At 45.5% G+C, this 21,980-nt stretch overlaps 3 pseudogenes; all 3 read left to right on the forward strand.

Annotated features, from left to right (window-relative positions):
* The first annotated feature begins 114 nt into the window (after positions 1 to 114).
* On the forward strand, positions 115 to 1,942 carry LOC148000406 (uncharacterized; annotated as a pseudogene).
* Positions 1,943 to 5,267: 3,325 nt separating this feature from the next.
* Positions 5,268 to 7,095, forward strand: LOC148000407 (uncharacterized; annotated as a pseudogene).
* Positions 7,096 to 10,499: 3,404 nt separating this feature from the next.
* On the forward strand, positions 10,500 to 12,265 carry Eloa-ps2 (elongin A, pseudogene 2; annotated as a pseudogene).
* Positions 12,266 to 21,980: the final 9,715 nt, after the last annotated feature.

A 21,980-nucleotide genomic window follows, 5' to 3' on the forward strand; every position in this document is an offset into this window, starting at 1 on the left:
CCTCAGGTATAAAATGGCAAACCAAAGAGAGGAAAGGAGCACTAGGCGGTTGGCCTCTCTCTGAACTTGTGGTCTGCTCAGGACAGCACCCAGCTCAATAGAGGCAGGGCACGGACGAGTTGGGTCGAGTGTGCTGATCGAACCAAGAGTGTCCCTTCGTGTCCTTGGCTGTGGACATGGAACCAGGCTCTCAGGCAGGCGCCCTGCAGGAGATCCTGGACTGTCTGTGTCGAGAGAGCGACCCAGGAAAGATCTACAAAACACTGAAGAAACTGTCTTCTGTGCCTATCCTGTGCGACAGCCTGGCAGAGATTGGCTTCAGAAAGACCATAAAGACGTTGAAGAATCAGCAGCTCCTGCTCCCCTTTGTTAAGGACCTAGTAGACAAGTGGTCACCGGGGTTCGTGCTGGGACCCCAACAAGAGCTAGACTCCCTGGACTTTGGATTGCTGAGGAGCCACAGGACAGCGCATCAGAGCACAGGTCTAGAAGAGACAAACCAGGAGCAAATATTCCAGGTAAGCCGAGTTGCTGGGGGACAGGTATTTTTTGGGCTCAGCAAATGCAACCCAGGCTGGATCCATTGCCTGAGCCCTAGCTGCAAATCCAACAGAGATTTTCACCCACAGACGCCCAGGAGTCCAAGCCTGGATCCAGCAGAAAACAGGAGCTCTGAGCAGCAGCCAGCTGTCCGGGACCCAGGGCAGGTAGGAATCCAGGGTGCGAGCTTTGAGGAGCCTTTGAGCATGAGGGGCCTTTGAGCATGAGGGAGCCAAGCCTCTCTCCAGAAAGCCAGGGCCTGTGTCAGAGAAACACAAGTGGCTTGTGATTGGGGGGCAAAGAAACTACACTCATCAGGCCCCCGGGAGTGGGAGGAAGCCACTGGGACAGGTTGGGTGTTGGATTGCCTCAATTCTGAATGCTGATCTCCTTCTACAGGTCCCACCACCATGCAAGAGGAAGAGTGAACTCCCCTGGCTTGAGGAAGCTCGGAGGCCTCCCGCAAAGATTCGTCGAGGTGATTCTCAAGTATCCAAGGTCCAGAGTCCCATGGCTGACTGTGCTAGCCCAGACTCTCGGTGCAGTGGTAAAACCTGCCTTGCTGTGGATGGTGTCCCGAAGCCTTCTTCCTCTCAGCTGGATGGAGAAGCGTCACCTAGGGGCTGGTATCTCAGAAAGAACAACAAAACGCCAGTCTATTCAGGTTGTCTTCCAGCAGACTCTTGTCCTCAGGAATCCCACCCAGGGCTCCTTGGGAAGCCCTCGGCTGGCATCAGGAATGCTAGTCTCGGACAATCGGCCCAAGAAGAAACTGAGCCTGGGCAGACCAAGGAGAAGACACAGTGCCAGACGCAGACTAGCAAGCAAAGACCGAGCTTGACTAAGCCCTCTGCACACCTGTGTCTTCAGGAGTCCCAAGAGGAGAGGCTGCAGGCCCTCAGAGCCCGCATCCAAAGTTCAATGGCCAAGAGGCTGCAAGCGAGACAGACAACCATGATCTCCTTCCATACCCAGCACAAGAGCCCAGGTCAACAAGGGGAGCTTGGACCCAGAATGGGTGATACAGTACCAACTTCCCACAGTCTTCCTGAGGCACCTGCCCATCCAGGATCCCAGAAGCTTTCCTGCCTGCCCTCTGGAGCAAAAGGCCCCAAAAAGGCGCCAGCTAAGAGACCTGCTCCACTCATGGCCAAGGCACTCAGGGACTACAGCCGTAGGTTCTACACAAACTGAATGGCTGATGCTCTCCACAGTCACAATACCTGCCACTCCTGGGACTGGGAAGGACTGGGCATACACTCTTTCTCCTGGAAGAACTGGCACAGAACACACTGTGGTTGTCAAGCTCCAGACACACTCCACAGCACCCTTTTCTGGAGTTTTCACTGTGCCTCTGGACAAGATTTTCCAACCTTTAACCTTGTCCCATGGCAAGTTGTAAATCATGCTCCAAAGTAAATGAATATCTACCTCCCGCTTTATTCAGTGTGTTGGTGTTTACATGTCCTGAGAATGATGGCTACAGATTAATGTAGATATTGCATTTCAGTTGGATAAATGGACTCACTCTGTACAGACAGTTCCACAAAGGTACATTTATGTTATCATACCATCCAATATGTCTTAGAGTCATACTTAGTCATGTATGTAAATACGAGTTGAAATCTCCGTGGAAGACTAGCCCTCATTTCCCACAATCTAGATGATTTAGTGAATCTCAGAGATATTAAAGGTAAAAACAAAACAAAATAAAATGAAACCAGTCTAAATTGAGTGATTGTGTCTGTGTGTTAGTGTGTGTGTGTGTGTTTGTGTGTGTGTGTTTCCCGCGTGTGGGTGTGTGTGTCGTTAGGTGTGTGTTTGTGTTCGTGTATATGTTAGAGTTATGATTATTTTAGTGATAATGCACAAGAGGCATGAAAACACACACAGATGAGAGTAAGAACAAAGAAGATACAGAGAGAGATAACCTGCATGTCCAGATGAGGAGCAAAGTGGGCCAAAGTTTGCGGATTTTCTCTCCTATTAGGGGAAGTGCACTGGTACACGGACTCCCAGCCTTAGTCCATACCTGTGATTGTGCTTTGGATCCAAGGTCATGTGAACAAAAGCCATGGAGAAAACCAGGTAAGTGTCTACCTATTTAGAAAAGAAGTATTGAGTAGTCACACAGAGTTTCAAAAAGGAGATAAAGATTGATAATGAAGAAAAAAGAGACAGACCTAAAGTGGCAGAGAGGCAAGCAGAAGGAGATTCAATCAAAATGAAGGGCAATCTCCTGACAACCCAGCAAGTGGAGACACAGGTGGCCAATGTCAAAATGGAAATGCAAAGGTGTGGCTTGGCTTTTGGTCTTTGTACCTGTGGGGAAGGCCATGGCCAGGAGACGTGGGGAGAAGGAAGGTATTAGAAGACAAGAGAGGCTTGCAGCACTTTGTTGCTTAACAAAGATGGCCTACACAGGAAAAATCCTTGCCCTATGAAGGCTCAAATAGCTTAGTCAAAATGCTGCCATGACGTTTTGCATTGTGCAGAAAACTGTGAGGAGAGTAGACTGCATCCTGTTGTTGTTCTGTTTTTATTCTAGTTGTTCCTTTCTAACCTTTTCCTTCTTTTACTCCATCCTTCCTTTGTAACTTCTTTCTTCATTCCATCTGTCTTTTCTTCTTTTAATGCTTTCTTTCTGTTCCTATTTTTTTACTTATTTCTATCATTTCTTCTTTCCTTCTGTCTTTATTTCTTTTTCAATCTTGTGTGGGTTCGTTTTATTTAATCATTTTTATTGGATATGCTATATATACATTTCAAATATTATCCAATTCTGCCTTTTTTTTTTCAAATAAGACCCCTATCCATTTTATCTTCCTCTTGTTCTATCCAAGTGAGTGCCTGGCCATCCAACCATGCTTTCTCATTTCCGTACACTGAGTTTTCCAGTTTTCCCATCTTAGTTAGGGTTTTTATTCCCACACAAACATCATGACCAAGAAGCAAGTTGGGGAGGAAAGGGTTTATTCAGCACCAAAGGAAGTCAAGACTCGAACTCAAGCAGGTCAGAAAGCAGAAGCTGATACTGAGGCCCTGGCGGCAGGTTTGTTACTGACTTAGGTCCCCTAACTTACTCAGCTTGCTCTCTTAGGGAAGCTAAGACTAACACCCCAGGGATGATACCACTCAGACTGAGCTGTGTCCTCCTTTGTTGTTCCTAGTTGCTGAAATGCCTTACACCTGTGTCTCATGAGGCATTTCCTCAACTGGGTCTCTGTTCTCTGGGATAATGCCAGCTTATGTCAGTTGGACACACACAATTTTTCAATAAACCTCCTAATAAATTATTGGTTCCCACTTCTAAAAGCACTGAAACATCTTCACTTTGGTAGTCCTTCCTCTTAAGGTTCTAGTATTGTATGGACTATATCCTGGCTACTCCAAGCTTGGTCTGCTATCCATTTCTAAGGGAGTGAAGAGTATGTTTTGTTGTGGTTGTTATTGAGGTTATTGTTGGTTTGTTTCTATTGGTTTTTGCTTTTGTTTTGTTTTGTTTCGTTTTCTTTTGTTTTATTTGTGTGTTTGTGCGTGTGTTTGGTTTACCTCCCTGAGGATAATTTCTTGTTCCATCCTTTTGCACTAGATTGTCATGATTTGCTTTTTGTTAGTAGCATAGTAATTATTCAATTTTGAATATATCCCACATTTTCTTTATCCCTGCCTCTGTTGATGGACACCTGATGTCTTTCCAGCTTCTGGGTATTCTAATCAATGCTGCTATGAACAAAGTGGATCAAATGTCCATTGCAAAGTTTGGAGCATCATAGGTGTATTCTAGGATTGGTATAGCTTGGGCCTCAGGTAATTCAATCTCTAATTTTCTGAGGAAACTCCCAACTGATTTCCAGAGTGGTTGTTCCAGCTTAGAGAGCCACTTATTTTAGACGTGTGTCTAGGCTTCTCCACATCCTCACCAGCAACTGTTATAATCTGAGTTTTTGATCTCAGCCATTCTGACTGCCCTCTTACGGAATCTCAGTGGTCTTTTCTTTCTTTTCTCTTGTTTTTTTTTAATTTTATTTTATTATTATTATTATTATTATTATTATTATTATTATTATTTTTGGAGAACTGCATTTCCCTGATGCCTATGGATGTTGCACATAGCTGTAGGTTCTTCTCAGCCATTAGATGTTCCTCAGGTGAGAATTCTTGTTTAGCTCTGCACCCTATTTTAAAGAGAGTTATTTAATTCTGTGGAGTGTAACTATTTGAGTTCTTTGAATCTTTTGGATATAGGGCATCTATTGTATGTAGGATTGGTAAAGATCTTCTCCCAATCTGTTTTCTGCTGTTTGGTCTTAATGACAGTGTCCTTTGCTTGCAGAGACTTTGAATTGATATGAGGGCCCATTGGTCTATTCTTGATCATAGAGCAGAAGCCTTTGGTGTTTTATTCAGTATACTTTCCGTGTGCCCATGTATTCGACCCTCCCCACAGTTTTTCTTCGATTACTTTGATTCAATCTGGTCTTATGTGTATGACCTTGACCTACTTAGACTGCCACTTTGAACAAGGCTCTAGGAATGCATCTATTTGCATATTGGACCAGTCAGTAACTGACATAGTGAGGAGGAGGTGTGGCCCAGGTTCCACCTGCCAGCCTCAGGTATAAAATGGCAAACCAAAGAGAGGAAAGGAGCACTAGGCGGTTGGCCTCTCTCTGAACTTGTGGTCTGCTCAGGACAGCACCCAGCTCAATAGAGGCAGGGCACGGACGAGTTGGGTCGAGTGTGCTGATCGAACCAAGAGTGTCCCTTCGTGTCCTTGGCTGTGGACATGGAACCAGGCTCTCAGGCAGGCGCCCTGCAGGAGATCCTGGACTGTCTGTGTCGAGAGAGCGACCCAGGAAAGATCTACAAAACACTGAAGAAACTGTCTTCTGTGCCTATCCTGTGCGACAGCCTGGCAGAGATTGGCTTCAGAAAGACCATAAAGACGTTGAAGAATCAGCAGCTCCTGCTCCCCTTTGTTAAGGACCTAGTAGACAAGTGGTCACCGGGGTTCGTGCTGGGACCCCAACAAGAGCTAGACTCCCTGGACTTTGGATTGCTGAGGAGCCACAGGACAGCGCATCAGAGCACAGGTCTAGAAGAGACAAACCAGGAGCAAATATTCCAGGTAAGCCGAGTTGCTGGGGGACAGGTATTTTTTGGGCTCAGCAAATGCAACCCAGGCTGGATCCATTGCCTGAGCCCTAGCTGCAAATCCAACAGAGATTTTCACCCACAGACGCCCAGGAGTCCAAGCCTGGATCCAGCAGAAAACAGGAGCTCTGAGCAGCAGCCAGCTGTCCGGGACCCAGGGCAGGTAGGAATCCAGGGTGCGAGCTTTGAGGAGCCTTTGAGCATGAGGGGCCTTTGAGCATGAGGGAGCCAAGCCTCTCTCCAGAAAGCCAGGGCCTGTGTCAGAGAAACACAAGTGGCTTGTGATTGGGGGGCAAAGAAACTACACTCATCAGGCCCCCGGGAGTGGGAGGAAGCCACTGGGACAGGTTGGGTGTTGGATTGCCTCAATTCTGAATGCTGATCTCCTTCTACAGGTCCCACCACCATGCAAGAGGAAGAGTGAACTCCCCTGGCTTGAGGAAGCTCGGAGGCCTCCCGCAAAGATTCGTCGAGGTGATTCTCAAGTATCCAAGGTCCAGAGTCCCATGGCTGACTGTGCTAGCCCAGACTCTCGGTGCAGTGGTAAAACCTGCCTTGCTGTGGATGGTGTCCCGAAGCCTTCTTCCTCTCAGCTGGATGGAGAAGCGTCACCTAGGGGCTGGTATCTCAGAAAGAACAACAAAACGCCAGTCTATTCAGGTTGTCTTCCAGCAGACTCTTGTCCTCAGGAATCCCACCCAGGGCTCCTTGGGAAGCCCTCGGCTGGCATCAGGAATGCTAGTCTCGGACAATCGGCCCAAGAAGAAACTGAGCCTGGGCAGACCAAGGAGAAGACACAGTGCCAGACGCAGACTAGCAAGCAAAGACCGAGCTTGACTAAGCCCTCTGCACACCTGTGTCTTCAGGAGTCCCAAGAGGAGAGGCTGCAGGCCCTCAGAGCCCGCATCCAAAGTTCAATGGCCAAGAGGCTGCAAGCGAGACAGACAACCATGATCTCCTTCCATACCCAGCACAAGAGCCCAGGTCAACAAGGGGAGCTTGGACCCAGAATGGGTGATACAGTACCAACTTCCCACAGTCTTCCTGAGGCACCTGCCCATCCAGGATCCCAGAAGCTTTCCTGCCTGCCCTCTGGAGCAAAAGGCCCCAAAAAGGCGCCAGCTAAGAGACCTGCTCCACTCATGGCCAAGGCACTCAGGGACTACAGCCGTAGGTTCTACACAAACTGAATGGCTGATGCTCTCCACAGTCACAATACCTGCCACTCCTGGGACTGGGAAGGACTGGGCATACACTCTTTCTCCTGGAAGAACTGGCACAGAACACACTGTGGTTGTCAAGCTCCAGACACACTCCACAGCACCCTTTTCTGGAGTTTTCACTGTGCCTCTGGACAAGATTTTCCAACCTTTAACCTTGTCCCATGGCAAGTTGTAAATCATGCTCCAAAGTAAATGAATATCTACCTCCCGCTTTATTCAGTGTGTTGGTGTTTACATGTCCTGAGAATGATGGCTACAGATTAATGTAGATATTGCATTTCAGTTGGATAAATGGACTCACTCTGTACAGACAGTTCCACAAAGGTACATTTATGTTATCATACCATCCAATATGTCTTAGAGTCATACTTAGTCATGTATGTAAATACGAGTTGAAATCTCCGTGGAAGACTAGCCCTCATTTCCCACAATCTAGATGATTTAGTGAATCTCAGAGATATTAAAGGTAAAAACAAAACAAAATAAAATGAAACCAGTCTAAATTGAGTGATTGTGTCTGTGTGTTAGTGTGTGTGTGTGTGTTTGTGTGTGTGTGTTTCCCGCGTGTGGGTGTGTGTGTCGTTAGGTGTGTGTTTGTGTTCGTGTATATGTTAGAGTTATGATTATTTTAGTGATAATGCACAAGAGGCATGAAAACACACACAGATGAGAGTAAGAACAAAGAAGATACAGAGAGAGATAACCTGCATGTCCAGATGAGGAGCAAAGTGGGCCAAAGTTTGCGGATTTTCTCTCCTATTAGGGGAAGTGCACTGGTACACGGACTCCCAGCCTTAGTCCATACCTGTGATTGTGCTTTGGATCCAAGGTCATGTGAACAAAAGCCATGGAGAAAACCAGGTAAGTGTCTACCTATTTAGAAAAGAAGTATTGAGTAGTCACACAGAGTTTCAAAAAGGAGATAAAGATTGATAATGAAGAAAAAAGAGACAGACCTAAAGTGGCAGAGAGGCAAGCAGAAGGAGATTCAATCAAAATGAAGGGCAATCTCCTGACAACCCAGCAAGTGGAGACACAGGTGGCCAATGTCAAAATGGAAATGCAAAGGTGTGGCTTGGCTTTTGGTCTTTGTACCTGTGGGGAAGGCCATGGCCAGGAGACGTGGGGAGAAGGAAGGTATTAGAAGACAAGAGAGGCTTGCAGCACTTTGTTGCTTAACAAAGATGGCCTACACAGGAAAAATCCTTGCCCTATGAAGGCTCAAATAGCTTAGTCAAAATGCTGCCATGACGTTTTGCATTGTGCAGAAAACTGTGAGGAGAGTAGACTGCATCCTGTTGTTGTTCTGTTTTTATTCTAGTTGTTCCTTTCTAACCTTTTCCTTCTTTTACTCCATCCTTCCTTTGTAACTTCTTTCTTCATTCCATCTGTCTTTTCTTCTTTTAATGCTTTCTTTCTGTTCCTATTTTTTTACTTATTTCTATCATTTCTTCTTTCCTTCTGTCTTTATTTCTTTTTCAATCTTGTGTGGGTTCGTTTTATTTAATCATTTTTATTGGATATGCTATATATACATTTCAAATATTATCCAATTCTGCCTTTTTTTTTTCAAATAAGACCCCTATCCATTTTATCTTCCTCTTGTTCTATCCAAGTGAGTGCCTGGCCATCCAACCATGCTTTCTCATTTCCGTACACTGAGTTTTCCAGTTTTCCCATCTTAGTTAGGGTTTTTATTCCCACACAAACATCATGACCAAGAAGCAAGTTGGGGAGGAAAGGGTTTATTCAGCACCAAAGGAAGTCAAGACTCGAACTCAAGCAGGTCAGAAAGCAGAAGCTGATACTGAGGCCCTGGCGGCAGGTTTGTTACTGACTTAGGTCCCCTAACTTACTCAGCTTGCTCTCTTAGGGAAGCTAAGACTAACACCCCAGGGATGATACCACTCAGACTGAGCTGTGTCCTCCTTTGTTGTTCCTAGTTGCTGAAATGCCTTACACCTGTGTCTCATGAGGCATTTCCTCAACTGGGTCTCTGTTCTCTGGGATAATGCCAGCTTATGTCAGTTGGACACACACAATTTTTCAATAAACCTCCTAATAAATTATTGGTTCCCACTTCTAAAAGCACTGAAACATCTTCACTTTGGTAGTCCTTCCTCTTAAGGTTCTAGTATTGTATGGACTATATCCTGGCTACTCCAAGCTTGGTCTGCTATCCATTTCTAAGGGAGTGAAGAGTATGTTTTGTTGTGGTTGTTATTGAGGTTATTGTTGGTTTGTTTCTATTGGTTTTTGCTTTTGTTTTGTTTTGTTTCGTTTTCTTTTGTTTTATTTGTGTGTTTGTGCGTGTGTTTGGTTTACCTCCCTGAGGATAATTTCTTGTTCCATCCTTTTGCACTAGATTGTCATGATTTGCTTTTTGTTAGTAGCATAGTAATTATTCAATTTTGAATATATCCCACATTTTCTTTATCCCTGCCTCTGTTGATGGACACCTGATGTCTTTCCAGCTTCTGGGTATTCTAATCAATGCTGCTATGAACAAAGTGGATCAAATGTCCATTGCAAAGTTTGGAGCATCTTCTCGGTGTATTCTAGGATTGGTATAGCTTGGGCCTCAGGTAATTCAATCTCTAATTTTCTGAGGAAACTCCCAACTGATTTCCAGAGTGGTTGTTCCAGCTTAGAGAGCCACTTATTTTAGACGTGTGTCTAGGCTTCTCCACATCCTCACCAGCAACTGTTATAATCTGAGTTTTTGATCTCAGCCATTCTGACTGCCCTCTTACGGAATCTCAGTGGTCTTTTCTTTCTTTTCTCTTGTTTTTTTTTAATTTTATTTTATTATTATTATTATTATTATTATTATTATTATTATTATTATTATTATTATTATTTTTGGAGAACTGCATTTCCCTGATGCCTATGGATGTTGCACATAGCTGTAGGTTCTTCTCAGCCATTAGATGTTCCTCAGGTGAGAATTCTTGTTTAGCTCTGCACCCTATTTTAAAGAGAGTTATTTAATTCTGTGGAGTGTAACTATTTGAGTTCTTTGAATCTTTTGGATATAGGGCATCTATTGTATGTAGGATTGGTAAAGATCTTCTCCCAATCTGTTTTCTGCTGTTTGGTCTTAATGACAGTGTCCTTTGCTTGCAGAGACTTTGAATTGATATGAGGGCCCATTGGTCTATTCTTGATCATAGAGCAGAAGCCTTTGGTGTTTTATTCAGTATACTTTCCGTGTGCCCATGTATTCGACCCTCCCCACAGTTTTTCTTCGATTACTTTGATTCAATCTGGTCTTATGTGTATGACCTTGACCTACTTAGACTGCCACTTTGAACAAGGCTCTAGGAATGCATCTATTTGCATAATGGACCAGTCAGTAACTGACGTAGTGAGGAGGAGGTGTGGCCCAGGTTCCACCTGCCAGCCTAAGGTATAAAATGGCAAATCAAAGAGAGGAAAGGAGCACTAGGCGGTTGGCCTCTCTCTGAACTTGTGGTCTGCTCAGGACAGCACACAGCTCACTAGAGGCAGGGCACGGACGAGTTGGGTCGAGTGTGCTGATCGAACCAAGAGTGTCCCTTCGTGTCCTTGGCAGTGGACATGGAACCAGGCTCTCAGGCAGGCGCCCTGCAGGAGATCCTGGACTGTCTGTGTCGAGAGAGCGACCCAGGAAAGATCTACAAAACACTGAAGAAACTGTCTTCTGTGCCTATCCTGTGCGACAGCCTGGCAGAGATTGGCTTCAGAAAGACCATAAAGACGTTGAAGAATCAGCAGCTCCTGCTCCCCTTTGTTAAGGACCTAGTAGACAAGTGGTCACCGGGGTTCGTGCTGGGACCCCAACAAGAGCTAGACTCCCTGGACTTTGGATTGCTGAGGAGCCACAGGACAGCGCATCAGAGCACAGGTCTAGAAGAGACAAACCAGGAGCAAATATTCCAGGTAAGCCGAGTTGCTGGGGGACAGGTATTTTTTGGGCTCAGCAAATGCAACCCAGGCTGGATCCATTGCCTGAGCCCTAGCTGCAAATCCAACAGAGATTTTCACCCACAGACGCCCAGGAGTCCAAGCCTGGATCCAGCAGAAAACAGGAGCTCTGAGCAGCAGCCAGCTGTCCGGGACCCAGGGCAGGTAGGAATCCAGGGTGCGAGCTTTGAGGAGCCTTTGAGCATGAGGGGCCTTTGAGCATGAGGGAGCCAAGCCTCTCTCCAGAAAGCCAGGGCCTGTGTCAGAGAAACACAAGTGGCTTGTGATTGGGGGGCAAAGAAACTACACTCATCAGGCCCCCGGGAGTGGGAGGAAGCCACTGGGACAGGTTGGGTGTTGGATTGCCTCAATTCTGAATGCTGATCTCCTTCTACAGGTCCCACCACCATGCAAGAGGAAGAGTGAACTCCCCTGGCTTGAGGAAGCTCGGAGGCCTCCCGCAAAGATTCGTCGAGGTGATTCTCAAGTATCCAAGGTCCAGAGTCCCATGGCTGACTGTGCTAGCCCAGACTCTCGGTGCAGTGGTAAAACCTGCCTTGCTGTGGATGGTGTCCCGCAGCCTTCTTCCTCTCAGCTGGATGGAGAAGCGTCACCTAGGGGCTGGTATCTCAGAAAGAACAACAAAACGCCAGTCTATTCAGGTTGTCTTCCAGCAGACTCTTGTCCTCAGGAATCCCACCCAGGGCTCCTTGGGAAGCCCTCGGCTGGCATCAGGAATGCTAGTCTCGGACAATCGGCCCAAGAAGAAACTGAGCCTGGGCAGACCAAGGAGAAGACACAGTGCCAGACGCAGACTAGCAAGCAAAGACCGAGCTTGACTAAGCCCTCTGCACACCTGTGTCTTCAGGAGTCCCAAGAGGAGAGGCTGCAGGCCCTCAGAGCCCGCATCCAAAGCTCAATGGCCAAGAGGCTGCAAGCGAGACAGACAACCATGATCTCCTTCCATACCCAGCACAAGAGCCCAGGTCAACAAGGGGAGCTTGGACCCAGAAGGGCTGATACTGTACCAACTTCCCACAGTCATCCTGAGGCACCTGCCCATCCAGGATCCCAGAAGCTTTCCTGCCTGCCCTCTGGAGCAAAAGGCCCCAAAAAGGCGCCAGCTAAGAGACCTGCTCCACTCATGGCCAAGGCACTCAGGGACTACAGCCGTAGGTTCTACACAAACTGAATGGCTGATGCTCTCCACAGTCACAATACCTGCCACTCCTGGGACTGGGAAGGACTGGGCATACACTCTTTCTCCTGGAAGAACTGGCACAGAACACACTGTGGTTGTCAAGCTCCAGACACACTCCACAGCACCCTTTTCTGGAGTTTTCACTGTGCCTCTGGACAAGATTTTCCAACCTTTAACCTTGTCCCATGGCAAGTTGTAAATCATGCTCCAAAGTAAATGAATATCTACCTCCCGCTTTATTCAGTGTGTTGGTGTTTACATGTCCTGAGAATGATGGCTACAGATTAATGTAGATATTGCATTTCAGTTGGATAAATGGACTCACTCTGTACAGACAGTTCCACAAAGGTACATTTATGTTATCATACCATCCAATATGTCTTAGAGTCATACTTAGTCATGTATGTAAATACGAGTTGAAATCTCCGTGGAAGACTAGCCCTCATTTCCCACAATCTAGATGATTTAGTGAATCTCAGAGATATTAAAGGTAAAAACAAAACAAAATAAAATGAAACCAGTCTAAATTGAGTGATTGTGTCTGTGTGTTAGTGTGTGTGTGTGTGTTTGTGTGTGTGTGTTTCCCGCGTGTGGGTGTGTGTGTCGTTAGGTGTGTGTTTGTGTTCGTGTATATGTTAGAGTTATGATTATTTTAGTGATAATGCACAAGAGGCATGAAAACACACACAGATGAGAGTAAGAACAAAGAAGATACAGAGAGAGATAACCTGCATGTCCAGATGAGGAGCAAAGTGGGCCAAAGTTTGCGGATTTTCTCTCCTATTAGGGGAAGTGCACTGGTACACGGACTCCCAGCCTTAGTCCATACCTGTGATTGTGCTTTGGATCCAAGGTCATGTGAACAAAAGCCATGGAGAAAACCAGGTAAGTGTCTACCTATTTAGAAAAGAAGTATTGAGTAGTCACACAGAGTTTCAAAAAGGAGATAAAGATTGATAATGAAGAAAAAAGAGACAGACCTAAAGTGGCAGAGAGGCAAGCAGAAGGAGATTCAATCAAAATGAAGGGCAATCTCCTGACAACCCAGCAAGTGGAGACACAGGTGGCCAATGTCAAAATGGAAATGCAAAGGTGTGGCTTGGCTTTTGGTCTTTGTACCTGTGGGGAAGGCCATGGCCAGGAGACGTGGGGAGAAGGAAGGTATTAGAAGACAAGAGAGGCTTGCAGCACTTTGTTGCTTAACAAAGATGGCCTACACAGGAAAAATCCTTGCCCTATGAAGGCTCAAATAGCTTAGTCAAAATGCTGCCATGACGTTTTGCATTGTGCAGAAAACTGTGAGGAGAGTAGACTGCATCCTGTTGTTGTTCTGTTTTTATTCTAGTTGTTCCTTTCTAACCTTTTCCTTCTTTTACTCCATCCTTCCTTTGTAACTTCTTTCTTCATTCCATCTGTCTTTTCTTCTTTTAATGCTTTCTTTCTGTTCCTATTTTTTTACTTATTTCTATCATTTCTTCTTTCCTTCTGTCTTTATTTCTTTTTCAATCTTGTGTGGGTTCGTTTTATTTAATCATTTTTATTGGATATGCTATATATACATTTCAAATATTATCCAATTCTGCCTTTTTTTTTTCAAATAAGACCCCTATCCATTTTATCTTCCTCTTGTTCTATCCAAGTGAGTGCCTGGCCATCCAACCATGCTTTCTCATTTCCGTACACTGAGTTTTCCAGTTTTCCCATCTTAGTTAGGGTTTTTATTCCCACACAAACATCATGACCAAGAAGCAAGTTGGGGAGGAAAGGGTTTATTCAGCACCAAAGGAAGTCAAGACTCGAACTCAAGCAGGTCAGAAAGCAGAAGCTGATACTGAGGCCCTGGCGGCAGGTTTGTTACTGACTTAGGTCCCCTAACTTACTCAGCTTGCTCTCTTAGGGAAGCTAAGACTAACACCCCAGGGATGATACCACTCAGACTGAGCTGTGTCCTCCTTTGTTGTTCCTAGTTGCTGAAATGCCTTACACCTGTGTCTCATGAGGCATTTCCTCAACTGGGTCTCTGTTCTCTGGGATAATGCCAGCTTATGTCAGTTGGACACACACAATTTTTCAATAAACCTCCTAATAAATTATTGGTTCCCACTTCTAAAAGCACTGAAACATCCTCACTTTGGTAGTCCTTCCTCTTAAGGTTCTAGTATTGTATGGACTATATCCTGGCTACTCCAAGCTTGGTCTGCTATCCATTTCTAAGGGAGTGAAGAGTATGTTTTGTTGTGGTTGTTATTGAGGTTATTGTTGGTTTGTTTCTATTGGTTTTTGCTTTTGTTTTGTTTTGTTTCGTTTTCTTTTGTTTTATTTGTGTGTTTGTGCGTGTGTTTGGTTTACCTCCCTGAGGATAATTTCTTGTTCCATCCTTTTGCACTAGATTGTCATGATTTGCTTTTTGTTAGTAGCATAGTAATTATTCAATTTTGAATATATCCCACATTTTCTTTATCCCTTCCTCTGTTGATGGACACCTGATATCTTCCAAGCTTCTGGGTATTCTAATCAATGCTGCTATGAACATAGTGGATCAAATGTCCATTGCAAAGTTTGGAGCATCATCTCGGTGTATTCTAGGATTGGTATAGCTTGGGCCTCAGGTAATTCAATCTCTAATTTTCTGAGGAAACTCCCAAGTGATTTCCAGAGTCGTTGTTCCAGTTTAGAGTGCCACTTATTTTAGAGGTGTGTCTAGGCTTCTCCACATCCTCACCAGCAACTGTTATAATCTGAGTTTTTGATCTCAGCCATTCTGACTGCCCTCTTACGGAATCTCCGTGGTCTATTCTTTCTTTTTTCTTGTTTTTTTTTAATTTAATTTTATTATTATTATTATTATTTTTGGAGATCTGCATTTCCCTGATGCCTAAGGATGTTGCACAGATCTGTAGAATCTTCTCAGCCATTAGATGTTCCTCAGATGAGAATTCTTGTTTAGCTCCGCACCCCATTTTAAAGAGAGTTATTTAATTCTCTGGAGTGTAACTATTTGAGTTCTTTGAATCTTTTGGATATAGGGCATCTATTGTATGTAGGATTGGTAAACATCTTCTCCCAAATGTTGGCTGCTGTTTGGTCTTAATGACAGTGTCCTTTGCTTGCAGAGACTTTGAATTGATATGAGGTCCCGTTGGTCTATTCTTGATCATAGAGCAGAAGCCATTGGTGTTTTATTCAGTATACTTTCCGTGTGCCCATGTATTCAACGCTCCCCATAGTTTTCTTCGATTACTTTGATTCAATCTGGTCTAGTGTGTATGACCTTGACCTACTTAGACTGCCACTTTGAACAAGGCTCTAGGAATGCATCTATTTGCATAATGGACCAGTCAGTAACTGACGTAGTGAGGAGGAGGTGTGGCCCAGGTTCCACCTGCCAGCCTAAGGTATAAAATGGCAAATCAAAGAGAGGAAAGGAGCACTAGGCTGTTGGCCTCTCTCTGAACTTGTGGTCTGCTCAGGACAGCACACAGCTCACTAGAGGCAGGGCACTTAGAGTTGGGTCGAGAGTGCTGATCGAACCAAGAGTGTCCCTTCATGTCCTTGGCAGTGGACATGGAACCAGGCTCTCAGGCAGGCGCCCTGCAGGAGATCCTGGACTGTCTATGTCGAGAGAGCAACCCAGGAAAGATCTACAAAACACTGAAGAAACGGTCTTCTGTGCCTATCCTGTGCGACAGCCTGGCAGAGATTGGCTTCAGAAAGACCATAAAGACGTTGAAGAATCAGCAGCTCCTGCTCCCCTTTGTTAAGGACCTAGTAGACAAGTGGTCACCGGGGTTCGTGCTGGGACCCCAACAAGAGCTAGACTCCCTGGACTTTGGATTGCTGTGGAGCCACAGGACAGCGCACCAGAGCACTGGTCTAGAAGAGACAAACAAGGAGCAAATATTCCAGGTAAGCCGAGTTGCTGGGGGACAGGTATTTTTTTGGGCTCAGCAAATGCAACCCAGGCTGGATCCATTGCCTGTGCCCTAGCTGCAAATCCAACAGAGATTTTCACCCACAGACGCCCAGGAGTCCAAGCCTGGATCCAGCAGAAAACAGGAGCTCTGAGCAGCAGCCAGCTGTCCGGGACCCAGGGCAGGTAGGAATCCAGGGTGCGAGCTTTGAGGTGCCTTTGAGCATGAGGGGCCTTTGAGCATGAGGGAGCCAATCCTATCTGCAGAAAGCCAGGGCCTGTGTCAGAGAAACAAAAGTGGCTTGTGATTGGGGGGCAAAGAAACTACACTCATGAGGCCCCCGGGAGTGGGAGGAAGCCACTGGGACAGTTTGGGGGTTGGATTGCCTCAATTCTGAATGCTGATCTCCTTCTACAGGTCCCACCACCATGCAAGAGGAAGAGTGAACTCCCCTGGCTTGAGGAAGCTCGGAGGCCTCCGGCAAAGATTCGTGGAGGTGATTCTCAAGTATCCAAGGTCCAGAGTCCCATGGCTGACTGTGCTAGCCCAGACTCTCGGTGCAGTGGTAAAACCTGCCTTGCTGTGGATGGTGTCCCGCAGCCTTCTTCCTCTCAGCTGGATGGAGAAACGTCACCTAGGGGCTGGTATCTCAGAAAGAACAACAAAACGCCAGTCTATTCAGGTTGTCTTCCAGCAGACTCTTGTCCTCAGGAATCCCACCCAGGGCTCCTTGGGAAGCCCTCGGCTGGCATCAGGAATGCTAGTCTCGGACAATCGGCCCAAGAAGAAACTGAGCCTGGGCAGTCCAAGGAGAAGACACAGTGCCAGACGCAGACTAGCAAGCAAAGACGGAGCTTGACTAAGCCCTCTGCACACCTGTGTCTTCAGGAGTCCCGAGAGGAGAGGCTGCAGGCCCTCAGAGCCCGCATCCAAAGCTCAATGGCCAAGAGGCTGCAAGCGAGACAGACAACCATGATCTCCTTCCATACCCAGCACAAGAGCCCAGGTCAACAAGGGGAGCTTGGACCCAGAATGGGTGATACTGTACCAACTTCCCACAGTCTTCCTGAGGCACCTGCCCATCCAGGATCCCAGAAGCTTTCCTGCCTGCCCTCTGGAGCAAAAGGCCCCAAAAAGGCGCCAGCTAAGAGACCTGCTCCACTCATGGCCAAGGCACTCAGGGACTACAGCCGTAGGTTCTACACAAACTGAATGGCTGATGCTCTCCACAGTCACAATACCTGCCACTCCTGGGACTGGGAAGGACTGGGCATACACTCTTTCTCCTGGAAGAACTGGCACAGAACACACTGTGGTTGTCAAGCTCCAGACACACTCCACAGCACCCTTTTCTGGAGGTTTCACTGAGCCTCTGGACAAGATTTTCTAACCTGAACCCTTGTCCCATGGCTAGTTGTAAATCATGCTCCAAAGTAAATAAATATCTACCTCCCCCTTTATTCAGTGTGTTGGTGTTTACATGTCTTGAGAATGATGGCTACAGATTAATGTAGATATTGCATTTCAGTTGGATAAATGGACTCACTCTGTACAGAGGAGTTCCACAAAGGTACCTTTATGTTATCATACCATCCAATATGTCTTAGAGTCATACTTAGTCATGTATGTAAATACGAGTTGAAATCTCTGTGGAAGCCTAGCCCTCAGTTCCCATAATCTAGATGATTTAGTGAATCTGAGAGATATTAAAGGTAAAAACAAAACAAAATAAAATGAAACCAGTCTAAATTGTGTGATTGTGTCTGTGTGTTAGTGTGTGTTATTCTGTGTGTGGGTGTGTGTGTGTTTCCCCGCGTGTGGTTGTGTGTGTCTTGTTAGGTGTGTGTTTGTGTGTCCCGTGCTATCTCGCCAGCAAGAACATGTGGGGACCCTCGAATCCTTCTGCATCACAAATGTTTATTGTAGCTTAAATGAGGGCCCGGGGCGACAGCATGGCACGGCTTATATACACCCTAGCAGGGCGCTTCCACACCTGTTTGGTCGCTTACCCATGATCTCATAGGCACGCTCCTGAGTGGGCAAAGACCTGGCACGAGGGCACTCTTGAACATGCACACACAGTTAACTTCCTGAAAGTACGTCATTTTGCCCAGAAGCGGCCAGTGCCATCTTGTTATGGCAAAAGCTATCCCGGCTTTCCACGTGGCGCGCAGTGGAAGCCAGCTCCATCTTGTGGTGGCCAATGTTATTGTGGCTCTCCACATTCCCCCCTTATTGTTTTACTAATATGAGGCTGGTCTAGGTCCCTGCAGTTAAGTCCATCTGCTCTGGCTCCTGTCTTAGTTCGTTCCTCTGTGTCACAGCCTTATCCGTAGAAGGGTAACCCTATCGCCACTGGGCCCCATGTCTTAGATTGGTCTGTGCATGAGGAAAGTTGCCCATCCTTAGATACCGCAGTGCTGTGTGACAATAACTGTTAATGACCTAGGGCGAACTCAAAAAAGAGGCCAGCCAGAAAATGAGTTAGTGGGGAAATCATGATCACTCTATCGCGTGCAATGAGGAAACCTCAGCGATGTAGAAGGGCTGATCAAAGAATCTTTGAGTCTCTCTCATCCCAGTGTAATGGATCCACAGATCCATGGGGTGCAAGAGCAGAGAACTCAGATACCGACTAATTCCTGAGCATAGATAACCAAATTTCAGGGGAGGCTCCTTGTTCAATGGCCACAAGTGCTTGAGTGATAACGACCTTGTCACCGTTCTGTTGAGATCTGAGTTTACAAACCAACCATAGCATGAACACTAATCCACAGCATAGGGCTGCACCAAACAGAGCCAATCCCGATAAGTAGTGGGCACCTCATCAGGTTTTCCTCAGCTGCTACCACCAAGGGCCATAGTCAAGCCACTCCTATAATAAAATTTAGAAATCCCAATTGTCTGCAACTACTCCAGAAAGTTTACCCACTGTACTTGCCTAACAATATATTGGGGGAGGGTAACTCTAGAAACTGTAGACACAATGGCTGTAGCAGGAATGGCTGCTACAATAGCAGCGAAAGTAACAAGGTCTTTCCCTTAGGATCAGCCATTCTTTTCTGGAACAACCAGCAGGCAATGGAACCATGTCTGAGATCTGCATAACCAGGGCAGAGTTCCCCAGTCCACAGCAGCTTCACACAGGTGGCATTCCTGTGAAGCTATAGACTGCAAAATGACAACACCAGTTAAGGCTGCAAGAGTCACCAGGGGAATGAGGGGGGCAGCAACGGCTGGTGTCCAGTCTTCTCCAGCAAGCAGCAGTGCACAGAGGGTCAGAGAGCAGGCCACAGTGGGACGGGACACACGCAGCGGTAACACTGACTGCAGCAACGCAAAAATCTCTATGATGACAAAAGATGAGGGGGAATCTTCCATCTTCCTTCCAGGGCAGAGGAATGACTCTAGGGACCTGAACCACGAGAGCTGAATCTTCATGCTCCCAGGATCAGCAAGTCTCAGCAACCACCTCTGGCAACTGGCATACTCTTGTAGAATCCTGTAGAAAAAACACAAAGATTCCCTCTTCCCCATAAAAATATCTGAACAGGATCATGCCAATACATGAATCTTTCTATTTCACCTAGCCAGAAGTATGCCTACTTGTAGGGTGCGATAAACACTCAAGGGTTCCTTGCTATCCAAATTTTAAAATTGGAAATAAAAAGAGTATTGTTAAATAATTGTATAGCATACAGAGCATACAGGGATAACTCCCCCACCCCCCTCTTTTTTTCACATTTTGATCATCCGTCTTGTGTTTCATGTGTTCTATGCATCTAGGGTAATTCAAGCTTTTGGGCTAATAGCCACTTATCAATGAGTGCATATCATGTGTGTTTTTCTGTGATTGGGTTACCTCACTCAGGATGATATTTTCCAGTTTCAACCATTTGTCTATGAATTTCATAAAGGTATTGTTTTTGATAGCTGAGTAATATTCCATTGTGTAGATGTACCACATTTTCTGTATCCATTCCTCTGTTGAAGAGCATCTGTGTTCTTTCCAGCTACTGGCTATTAAATTAGGCTGCTATGAACATAGTGGAGCACATGTCTTTTTATATGTAGTCCTTCTTCTTAAGGTTCTTGTATTCTGTGGACAATCCAAGCAACTCCAAGCTTTGTTCTACTATCCATTTCTAAGGGAGTGAAGAGTATGTTTTGTTGTGTTTTTTGTTGTGGTGTAAAAGATATTGCAGGTGAAATGAAAAAAAAAAAACTAGACTAAAGTTTTTGATTATGTCTGTGCTTGTGTGTGTGTGTGTTTGTTTGTGTGTGTGTGTGTGTGTTTGTGTGTGTTTGTGTGATAGAGCTATGTGTATCTGTGGGATAAATTAGACCAGATATACCCAAGTAAACCTATGGGCAGAGAATGATACTACTAGACAGAAAGGAATATCATCCACAAATTAAAACCAGAATAAATTATACATTGGAAAATGTGTACTTGTGAGTGTTTTTCTATGTGTTCATAAGAGTGTGTGTGTGTGTGTGTGTGTATGTGTGTGTGTGTGTGTGTGTGTGTGTGTGTGTGTGTTTCCCCGGGTGTGGGTGTGTGTGTCTTGTTAGGTGTGTGTTTGTGTTCGTGTATGGTTAGAGTTATGATTATTTTAGTGAAATGCACAAGAGGCATGAAAAAACACACAGATGAGAGTAAGAAGAAAGAAGATACAGAAAGAGATAACCTGCATGTCCAGATGAGGAGCAAAGTGGGCCAAAGTTTGCCGATTTTCTCTCCTATTTTGGGAAGTGCACTGGTACACTGACAACCACCCTTACTCCATACCTGTGATAATGCTTTGGATCCAAGGTCATGTGAACAAAAGCCATGGAGAAAACCAGGTACGTGTCTACCTATTGAGAAAAGAAGTATTGAGTAGTCACAGGGAGTTTCAAAAAGGAGATAAACATTCATAGTGAAGAAAAAAGAGACAGACCTAAAGTGGCAGAGAGGCAAGCAGAAGGAGATTCAATCAAAATGAAGGGCAATCTCCTGACAACCCAGCAAGTGGAGACACAGGTGGCCAATGTCAAAATGGAAATGCAAAGGTGTGGCTTGGCTTTAGGTCTTTGTACCTGTGGGGAAAGCCATGGCCAGGAGATGTGGGGAGAAGGAAGGTATTAGAAGACAAGAGAGGCTTGCAGCACTTTGTTGCTTAACAAAGTTGGCCTACACAGGAAAAATCCTTGCCCTATGAAGGCTCAAATAGCTTTGTCAAAATGCTGCCATGACGTTTTGCATTGTGCAGAAAAGTGTGAGGAAAGTAGACTGCATCCTGTTGTTGTTCTGTTTTTATTCTAGTTGTTCCTTTCTAACCTTTTTCTTCTTTTATTCCATCCTTTCTTTGTAACTTCTTTCTTCATTCCATCTTTCTTTTCTTCTTTTAATGCTCTCTTTCTGTTCCTTTTTTTACTTATTTCTATCATTTCTTCTTTCCTTCTGTTTTTATTTCTTTTTCTATCTTGTGTTGGTTCGTTTTATTTAATCATTTTTATTGGATATGCTATATATCCATTTCAAATATTATCCATTTCTGCCTTTTTTTTTCAAATAAGACCCCTATCCATTTTGTCTTCCTTTTGTTCTAGCGAGGTGGGTGCCTGCCCATCCAACCATGCTTTCCCATTTCCCTACAGGGAGTTTTCCAGTTTTCCCATCTTAGTTAGGGTTTTTATTCCCACACAAACATCATGACCAAGAAGCAAGTTGGGGAGGAAAGGGTTTATTCAGCACCAAAGGAAGTCAAGACTCGAACTCAAGCAGGTCAGAAAGCAGAAGCTGATACTGAGGCCCTGGCGGCAGGTTTGTTACTGACTTAGGTCCCCTAACTTACTCAGCTTGCTCTCTTAGGGAAGCTAAGACTAACACCCCAGGGATGATACCACTCAGACTGAGCTGTGTCCTCCTTTGTTGTTCCTAGTTGCTGAAATGCCTTACACCTGTGTCTCATGAGGCTTTTCCTCAACTGTGTCTCTGTTCTCTGGGATAATGCCAGC

This window comes from Rattus norvegicus, chromosome 16, assembly GCF_021556685.1.
Source record: "Rattus norvegicus strain SHRSP/BbbUtx chromosome 16, alternate assembly SHRSP_T2T, whole genome shotgun sequence".
NCBI classification, from domain to species: Eukaryota; Metazoa; Chordata; class Mammalia; order Rodentia; family Muridae; genus Rattus; species Rattus norvegicus.